The following is an 8588-nucleotide window of genomic DNA, read 5'->3' on the forward strand; positions in this document are numbered from 1 at the left end:
GGGAGATGAACCTTCCTGGACACTGCCGGGGAAGTGACCATGCCTGCCTGGCATCCCTGCCTCGTCTTCCTTTTTTTTTAAATGTATTTGATTTATTTTGAGAAAGAGAGAAAGAGAGAGAGCCCTTGAGTGAGTGGGGGAGGGACAGAGAAGGGGAGAGAGAGAGAGAGAGAGAGAGAGAGAGAGAGAGAGAATCCCAAGCAGGCTCTGCCTTGTCAGCACAGGACCCAACTTAGGGTTCCATCTCATGACCCGTGAGACCATGACCTGAGTCGAAATAAAGAGTCTGATGCTTGGCTAACGGAGCCACCCAGGCACCCCCCCCCCCACTCTTCTTTTGATAATGGTACTCTGATACTTCCATAAGGAACCACCAACTTTCTCTCATAGTCCACGTGCTTTAGGTGGGGCTGATCCCACTCACCCCACCTCCACCCCAGGGATAAGCAAAAGACTCAGGTCAGTAAAGGACATAACTTTTGCTTTAAACATCAAGAAAGAAAGCTTCCTTTCCACTGTGGTTGCTAAGGTGGTGGATTGTAGTTCAAGTTTACCTGGAGACAGTACCGCTCAGAGACAGAGCAAGACGATGTCCAGGCAGCATGGTTTGAGCCCCTGGATCCAGTCATTCCTGAAACAAGATGTGCCTTCCCCACCCCCAAGGTCCTAGCCATGTGGGCCAATGCCTTCCTTTTGCTGTTGTTACTCAGTTAGGTTCCACTTAGCTTTTTGTCACTTGTAAGACTCTAATACACCTATCGATCCTGCAATTCCCTTTCTAGGAAATGGGCTAGGGAAATAATCAGATGTGTGCTCAAAGTTTAATGTCTAATGGTATTTTATCACAGAGTTATTTATAAAAGCAAAAAATTAGAAACAACAGGACATTGATCAAATAAATTATAGTATATCTATAAGATAAAAGACACAACAATTAAAAATAATGATTTAGGAAGTTAGTTAAGGAAGTATTTTTAGGATATGTGCAGTCAGTAATTCTTTTCTTTGTGCTTATATGTTCATCTCCATTTTTTCTTAATGAGCAAATATTTCTATAATTAGGAGGGTAAAAACAAAAGTATGTATTTTTTAATTTTATTTTTAATTTTTTAAAATTTACATCCAAATTAGCATATAGTGCAATAATGATTTCAGGAGTAGATTCCTTAGTGCCCCTTACCCATTTAGCCCATCCCCCCTCCCACAACCCCTCCAGTAACCCTCAGTTTGTTCTCCATATTTATGAGTCTCTTCTGTTTTGTCCCCCTCCCTGTTTTTATATTATTTTTGTTTCCCTTCCCTTAGGTTCATCTGTTTTTTCTCCTAAAGTCCTCATGTGAGTGAAGTCATAGGATTTTTGTCTTTCTCTGACTAATTTCACTTAGCATAATACCCTCCAGTTCCATCCACGTAGTTGCAAATGGCAAGATTTCATTCTTTCTGATTGCCGAGTAATACTCGAGTAATGTCGAGTAATATATAATTGTATATATATACCACATCTTCTTTATCCATTCATCCATTGATGGACATTTGGGCTCTTTCCATACTTTGTCTGTTGTTGATAGTGCTGCTATAAACATGGGAGTGCATGTGTCCCTTCGAAACAGCACACCTGTATCCCTTGGGTAAATACCTAGTAGTGCAATTGCTGGGTTGTAGGGCAGTTCTATTTTTAGTTTTTTGAGGCACCTCCATACTGTTTTCCATAGTGGCTGCACCAGCTTGCTTTCCCAAAAGTATGTATGTTTTTAAAAATCCATGATTAGAGAAAATTATACATACCATTGATTTATCCATCTTTTTTTTTTTTTCCCCATCATCATATCTTTTACTTCTACTCAATCTCCCCTGGTGATTTTATGTTAATTCTTAAAATTTATTTATTTTTTTAAATGTTTATTTTTGAGAGAGAGAGAGAGAGAGAGGAAGAGGCAGAGATAAGGAGACAGAGGATCTGAAGCAGGCTCCCCACTGTCAGCCCAGAGCTGAATGCGGGGTTCGAACTCACAAACCGTGAGATCATGACCTGAGCTGAAGTGAGACGCTTAACCAAATGAGTCACCCAGGCGCCCCTCCCTGGTGATTTTTTAACCCACCTTACCGGGTAATATCGTTCCGAAGAATGGGGACTGTTATTTCTATGTTCAATGCAGTTGCTAGCCCATTGTGGACATTTAACAAAATAACATGTAATTGTACCTGGCAAGTACTCCCTTCAGGAATTTTGTTGTGATATTAGGGTCAAAGTGGTGAAGCAAAACCCATCCAAGACATCCAAGAAAGCTCAGGCCTTCCACCTCCCTTACCTCTCTTACCGAACTTCCCCTTCCCAGCGAAGTGTTTATCTCGACCCAACACACCTGATTTTGTTTGTGTATATTCAGCCCCAGAGATTGGGTGGATGTGGACTGATAATGAGGGCAAGGTGTCCTCTACTCTTATCATTTTATTTATTTTTATCTCTATGAAAATCGGATGCTATACAATCCTGTTTTTTTATCAGCAGCAACCTCAGTTGTGTCCGGAGGTTGTCGTCATGAGCATCCATGCCCAGTAAAGCCTGGGGGTCTCTCTTAGCAAAAGAACACTCTGAACTAGTTTCCTACAACCGTGCTATCCTCTGTGGTAGCCACAAGCCACATATGGTACTTAAATTTAAATTAAGTAGGGGGCGCCTGGTTAGTGTGGTCAGTTAAGCAGTGGGCTTGATTTCAGCTCAGGTCATGATCCCAGGATCGAACCCTGCTTCAGGTTCTGTACTGGGCATGAAGCCTGCTTAAGATTCTCTCTCTCTCTCTTTCTCTCTGCCCCTCTCCCCTGCTTGCACTCTCTCTTTCTCTTTTAAACAAATAAATGAATAAATAAATTTAAATTAAGTAAAATAAAATGAAATAAAAATTCAATCCCTCAGTCACACTAGCCACACTACCAGGGCTCCATAGCCACACCTAGCTGGGGATTCCATATAAGATGACTTAGACACAAAACATTTTAAGCATCCCAGAAAAATCCTGTGACAGTGTTGGTCTAGAAAATCCCTATGCTCTCCCACCTAATGGAATTTAAAACAAAGGAAACTAGTTCTTAGGATACCATGTTAGCCATGAGCAGAGATTGTAAATATCCCTCTTCCGGGCAGGACAAGAGGGAAATTCCTTTGTGTTAAACTTTCTGTACTCAACTGACTTTGGAGGCATAGGGATCTTTATCAGAATTTGTTTTAGAAGGAAGACAAGAATTAAAAAAAAATCTTCTAAGTCAGAGAGGATTTTTTTTTTTGCTAGGATTCTTTGCTCTTTTCCATTTTAATCCAGTCTATTTGGGGATCCCAAAAGTTGATTTGATGGATTAGCTTTCTGGAACAACAAGGGTCACACTATTTTCTCAGGCCCTCTGCCTACTGGTTACTTCTCCAGAGTGTCAACAATCTCTTTTCTTGTTTATTGGATATTGTTTTTAACCACTGACAAAGATCAACAATTTAATAGGACTGCTGATGAAAGTTATAAACTGTTACAATCTCTATGGAGAGCAATTTGGTCTTTCTATCAAAGTTACAAATGCACATGGCCTTTGACCCAGGAATTCCCCTTCATGAATTTATCCCACAGACCTACTCATGCAGCAAAAATGACATCTGTGCCAGGTTATTCACTGCTGCACTATTTAGAAACTTTGGAACAACCTACATGCCCATGAATAGGGATCTGCTTAAATACGCTATGTCATTCATATAACAGAATACTGTGAACATACATACCATACAAAAGGGTGGAAAAGCTCTTTATGTGCTAGCTGGGAACCATTTCAAAGATCTATTGTTAGGTGAAGAATAACACGCCATTATTTGTGTTTTTGAAAAGGTATAGAGTAGAGGAAGGATGTACAGAATATTTACGTGTGTGAAGAAGAGTGCCAAAAGCACTTTGCCAAACCTGATAACTTTGACTGACTTCATGGTCTAGCAAGGCCCTGGGGCCTGAAGAATGACAGGATTTTAATGGGACATCCCCTCACAAATATGAGGTTCTGAAGGTCTACCCCTCTCTGAGAGAGGAGGGAAATGGGGAGCTATAGGGGGTGAGGGGTGAGAAGGAAACTTTAAGGACATGTACTGATGTACCATTTCAGTGTTGTATCATGTGGATCAATTGTCAATTAGAAAATATATTTAAAGGGGCGCGTGGGTGGCTCAGTTGGTTAAGCATCCAACTCTTGATTTTGACTCAGGTCATGATCTCATGATTGGTGAGATCGAGCCCTGAGTCAGGCTCTGTGCTGACAGTGTAGAGCCTGCTTGAGAATCTCTGTCTCTCTTTCTCTCTGCCCCTCCCCTGCATGCACGTGCTCTCTCTCTCTCTCTCTTGCAAAAATAAGTGAACTTAAAAAATTAGGAAATATAATTTAAAATAGAAAAACATTGAGTTTTCCAAAAGACTCCCTCACCTTAAACCTTTCTTTCACAGTTTTTGTTAACTGATAAATTGGGAGTTAGAGGAATGGCTTTCATGTCTGGTAACATGACAGACTGGGTAACCCTACTGAGTCTCCCTCTGAGAACGGCTAATTATGACAGATGAAATATGAGACGTGTCTTCTTGAATGTATCTGTGATCTGGGAAGAAGTAAACAATCCCTGGACAAGGACCAGAGAAGAGTGCCAAAGGCACTTTGCCAGACCTGATAACTTTGACTGACTTCATGGCCTAGCAAGGCCCTGGGGCCTGCAGAATGTCAAGATTTTAATGGGACATCCCCTCACAAATATGAGGTTCTGAAGGCCCACCCCTCAGGGAAGAGATAAATTTAAAATACCACTCCCCCACACACACACACAACAAATAAAATACAACAAAACAAAATAAAATAAAATACCACCCTCACCTCCAGCAGTCTACAAAGAAAGTAGCCTTTTTCTTTTTTAATGTTTATTTATTTATTTGAGAGAGAGAGAGAGATACAATGCAGGTGAGGAGCAGAGAGAGAGGGGGAGACAGAGTATCCAAAATGGGCTCTGCACTGACAGCAGCGAGCCCAACCTGGGGCTCCAACTCATGAACCATGACATCATAACCTGAGCTGAAGTTGGATGCTCAACGGACTGAGCCACCCAGGTGCCCCGAAAGTAGCCTATCTTAAATCTTGGCACGGAGAATGGGGGGAACTCCTTCTCTACCTCCATCCACAAGAAATCTTAAACCCAAGCTGGTTCCACACAGGCTGCAGCCTGAACTTCAGAACCTCAAGGTGAGGATGTACAGTGGTCCCTGGAAGATAATGTTCTCTAGTGCCTGACAGAATCAAGCACAGACCCTTTCTGGAAGAACCCACTTTTATCTTTGGACTCAAAGAATTTCTACAGAAAAGGGAGATGAAGGGGCACCTGGGTGGCTCAGTTGGTTAAGCGTCTGACTTCGGCTCAGATCATGAGCTCGCAGTTTGTGAGTCTGAGCCCTGAGTTGGGCTCTGTGTTGATGGCTCAGAACCTGGAGCCTGCTTCAGATTCTGTGTCTCCCTCTCTGTCTGCCCCTCCCCTGCTGGCACTCTGTCTCTCTCTCTCAAATATAAATAAACATTAAAAAAATTTTTTTTTAAGAAAAGAAAAGGGAGATGAAAATTGAGAAGATTAGTAAACACTCAAGGAAACAAGGCATCACAAACAGGAGCTCACAGAACCCAAATGTAGAATCCGACTTGCAAAATCACCAGATATTGAAATGATCAGAGCTGGAACATTCGAGAAATAAAAGAGAGACTTCAAACTCTGAGTAAAGAGCGAAGGGTTTTAAAAAAGAACCAGGGTTGGGGTGCCTGGGTGGCTCAGTTGGTTGAGCGTCGGACTTCGGCTCAGGTCATGATCTCGCGGTTGTGAGTTCAAGCCCCCATCAGGCTCTGTGCTGACAGTTCAGAGCCTAGAGCCTGCTTCAGATTCTGTGTCTCCCTCTCTTTCTCTCTGCTCCTCCCCAGCTCGCGTTCACACACACACTCTCTCTCTCTCTCTCTAAAAACAAAAACAAAACAAAACAAAACAAAACAAAACAAAACAAAAAACACGTAAAAAAGCATCAGGGAAGCCTGGGTGGCTCAGTTGGTTAAGCCTCCAACTTCGGCTCCGGTCATGTCACGGCTGGTGGGTTCGAGTTCCTGGTTGGGCTCTCTATTGTCGGCGCGGAGCCAGTTCAGCTCTTTGATCCTTTGTCTCCCTCTCTCTGCCCTTACCCCCTTGTGTGCTCTGTCTCTCTCTCTCTCTCTCTAAGCATTAAAAAAAATTTTTTTTCAGAAAGAACCAAAGAGAGCTCATAAAAGTAAAATATATTTACGTATGCGCGAATTCCAATGGAAGTTTGTTCTCACACAGCCAATGAAGCATGTGCTTGCCCACCAGAGCTCTGTGTGGGGCAAACACTGTAAGTTGCCCACCCAACAGAGCCCAGCTTTACCTGGGCATCAGGGGATCTTAGCTTCCTTCAGGGGAGCCACGCCTCCTCTCCAGCCCCAGGGCCTGAATCCTGATTGGTCAAACTCTAAACCAATCCCGGTTGTCTGTTCTTTTTGCCGGTGATTGATAGGCAAAGGATTGTGAAGCCATTCTAGGCGTTAAGATACGAGGGGGAGTCGGCTGGGGGCTTTGGGAAAAGAAAGTAGCCTTTTCTGCCTCTGTAAAGAGATAAATGGAGAAACACAGCGCTCTTCTAACTCTAGCCATTGCTGTCTGCAGTGTGAAGCACGGAGCTACAGCAGCCATCTTAGGACCGTGTGGGGAGCTGTCCTAGGAGGACAAACCAGTACTCTGAAGGTAAGGTGGCAAGAACCTGAGCCCTTAGTGACTCAATTTTGCTGGTCAATTAACTAACTGGAATCATCTGACCTCCAGAATTCTTGCTATACGAGATGATTCCTTTCACAGTTGTGTACGCCGTTTTGAGTTGGGCTTTCAGTGATTTGCATCAGGAGGCTTCTCGAGGGACAGCTCACAGTCTCGCACTGCGACACACACCTGGGGCAGCAGATCAAACCCAAACAAGAGGAGCAGGGACTAAATTCACAACCAGTTGGCCGCTCCCCTGGATCTTCTAGAAAAACTGTGGTTGGCCTCTCCCCAACTTCCAGAGGACAAGGGTCCAGGGGCAATGGGATGTGGTCTGGCACTTAGGAACTGAAGAAGAGTATCTGCTTTACACCGAGAGTTCAGCTTTTGACGTCATTCGTGTAGTTACTCATTACAAGTGTGTAGACACTAGGTAGGATGTAAGGACAAACAGCGCTGTAGAACAAACAGGGTGCATCTTCTGGGGCCTCTCCCTTCCACGCTCACCAATCCCCTTGTTGGTGCCAACCCCACCCCTCTCCACAGGTACCGGTCCCTCTTGCAGACTCTTTGACAGGAGGTAGAATTCTGTACCATCTGAGAGTTTGTGTGTGGGCCGGATCAGGCCCAGCGTGGACCTTGCACACTAAAAAATCAGAGTGAGCTCTTAAACAGCACCCTTCTGCTTTGGGGTGGACTCTATTCCCTAGCCTATTCCACACCCACTCGGAACCTAAAGAAGGGCTGGAGTCAGACTGTCCTACAGAAATCCATTGATTCGTTCAAAGAGGAGCTCACCATGCCCTATTTAAACCTCTGTGGTTTTTTAGAAGTTTTTATTTAAATACCAGTTAGTAAACCTACAGTGTAATATTAGTTTCAGACGTACAATATAGTGATTCAACACTTCTATACATTACTCAGTGCTCGTCACAACAAGTGCACTCCTTAATCCCGCCACCTATTTCACCCATCCCCCCATCCACTTCCCTTCTGGTAACCATCAGTTTATAGTCAAGAGTTTGTTTCTCTATAGTTAGGAGTTTGTTTCTTGGTTTGCCTCTCTCTCTGTCCCTCTTTCTCTTTTTTCCCCCCTTATTCATTTTAAACCTCTATGATGTTGCACATTCTATTTACTCTCCTTGCTCACCTGCCGAGCTCATACTCACTCTTCAAGGCCAGCTGAAATATCATCTCCTCCATGAAGCCACCATAATTCCCAGTCTCTCTTCACACCATTATCCCTCCTTGACAAAAGAGATCACCTCTTTCTCCACACTCCCAGCATGCTTTGGACACATCTTTGTTCACTTGGTATTGAAAATCATTTGCTTGTGTGTGTGTATTTCTCTCTCACACATTGCTACTCTAATATGAGTATACATATGACTGAGAAAACCGTAATTTCGAAAAGATTAAAATAAGCCCTTTATGAGGATATATAACAAACTCCTACAATCAACAATAAAAATAACACATACCCAATTAAAAATGTGCAAAGGACCTAAATCAACATTTCTCCAAAGGAGATATAAAAATGGCCAATTGCACATGAAAAGATGCTCAATTATCATTAGTCATCAGCAAAACCACAATGAAATGCCACTTCATACTCACTTGGATGGAAAAAACTGATAATAACAAGTGTTGGTGAAGATGTGGAGGAACTGGAACCCTCACAAACAGCTGGTGGGAATGTAAAACAGGGTAGCCACTTGGAAAACAGTCTGGCATTCCTCCAAAAGTTAAACATAGAGTTACCACATGAATCAGCAAT

The 8588-nt window shown here is 43.0% G+C and overlaps 1 long non-coding RNA gene across 1 annotated transcript in view; it reads left to right on the top strand.

Annotated features, from left to right (window-relative positions):
- LOC109251883 (uncharacterized) overlaps window positions 1-8307 on the top strand; it is a 40991-nt gene extending 32684 nt beyond the window's left edge. Inside the window, exon 3 of the long non-coding RNA XR_002073751.2 lies at window positions 6722-8307. This is a non-coding gene — a long non-coding RNA (uncharacterized LOC109251883). The remainder of the gene's footprint in view (window positions 1-6721) is intronic.
- The last annotated feature ends 281 nt before the right edge of the window (window positions 8308-8588 follow it).

Source organism: Panthera pardus, unplaced genomic scaffold (assembly GCF_024362965.1).
Source record: "Panthera pardus isolate Hobbes unplaced genomic scaffold, ASM2436296v1 HiC_scaffold_3, whole genome shotgun sequence".
NCBI lineage: Eukaryota > Metazoa > Chordata > Mammalia > Carnivora > Felidae > Panthera > Panthera pardus.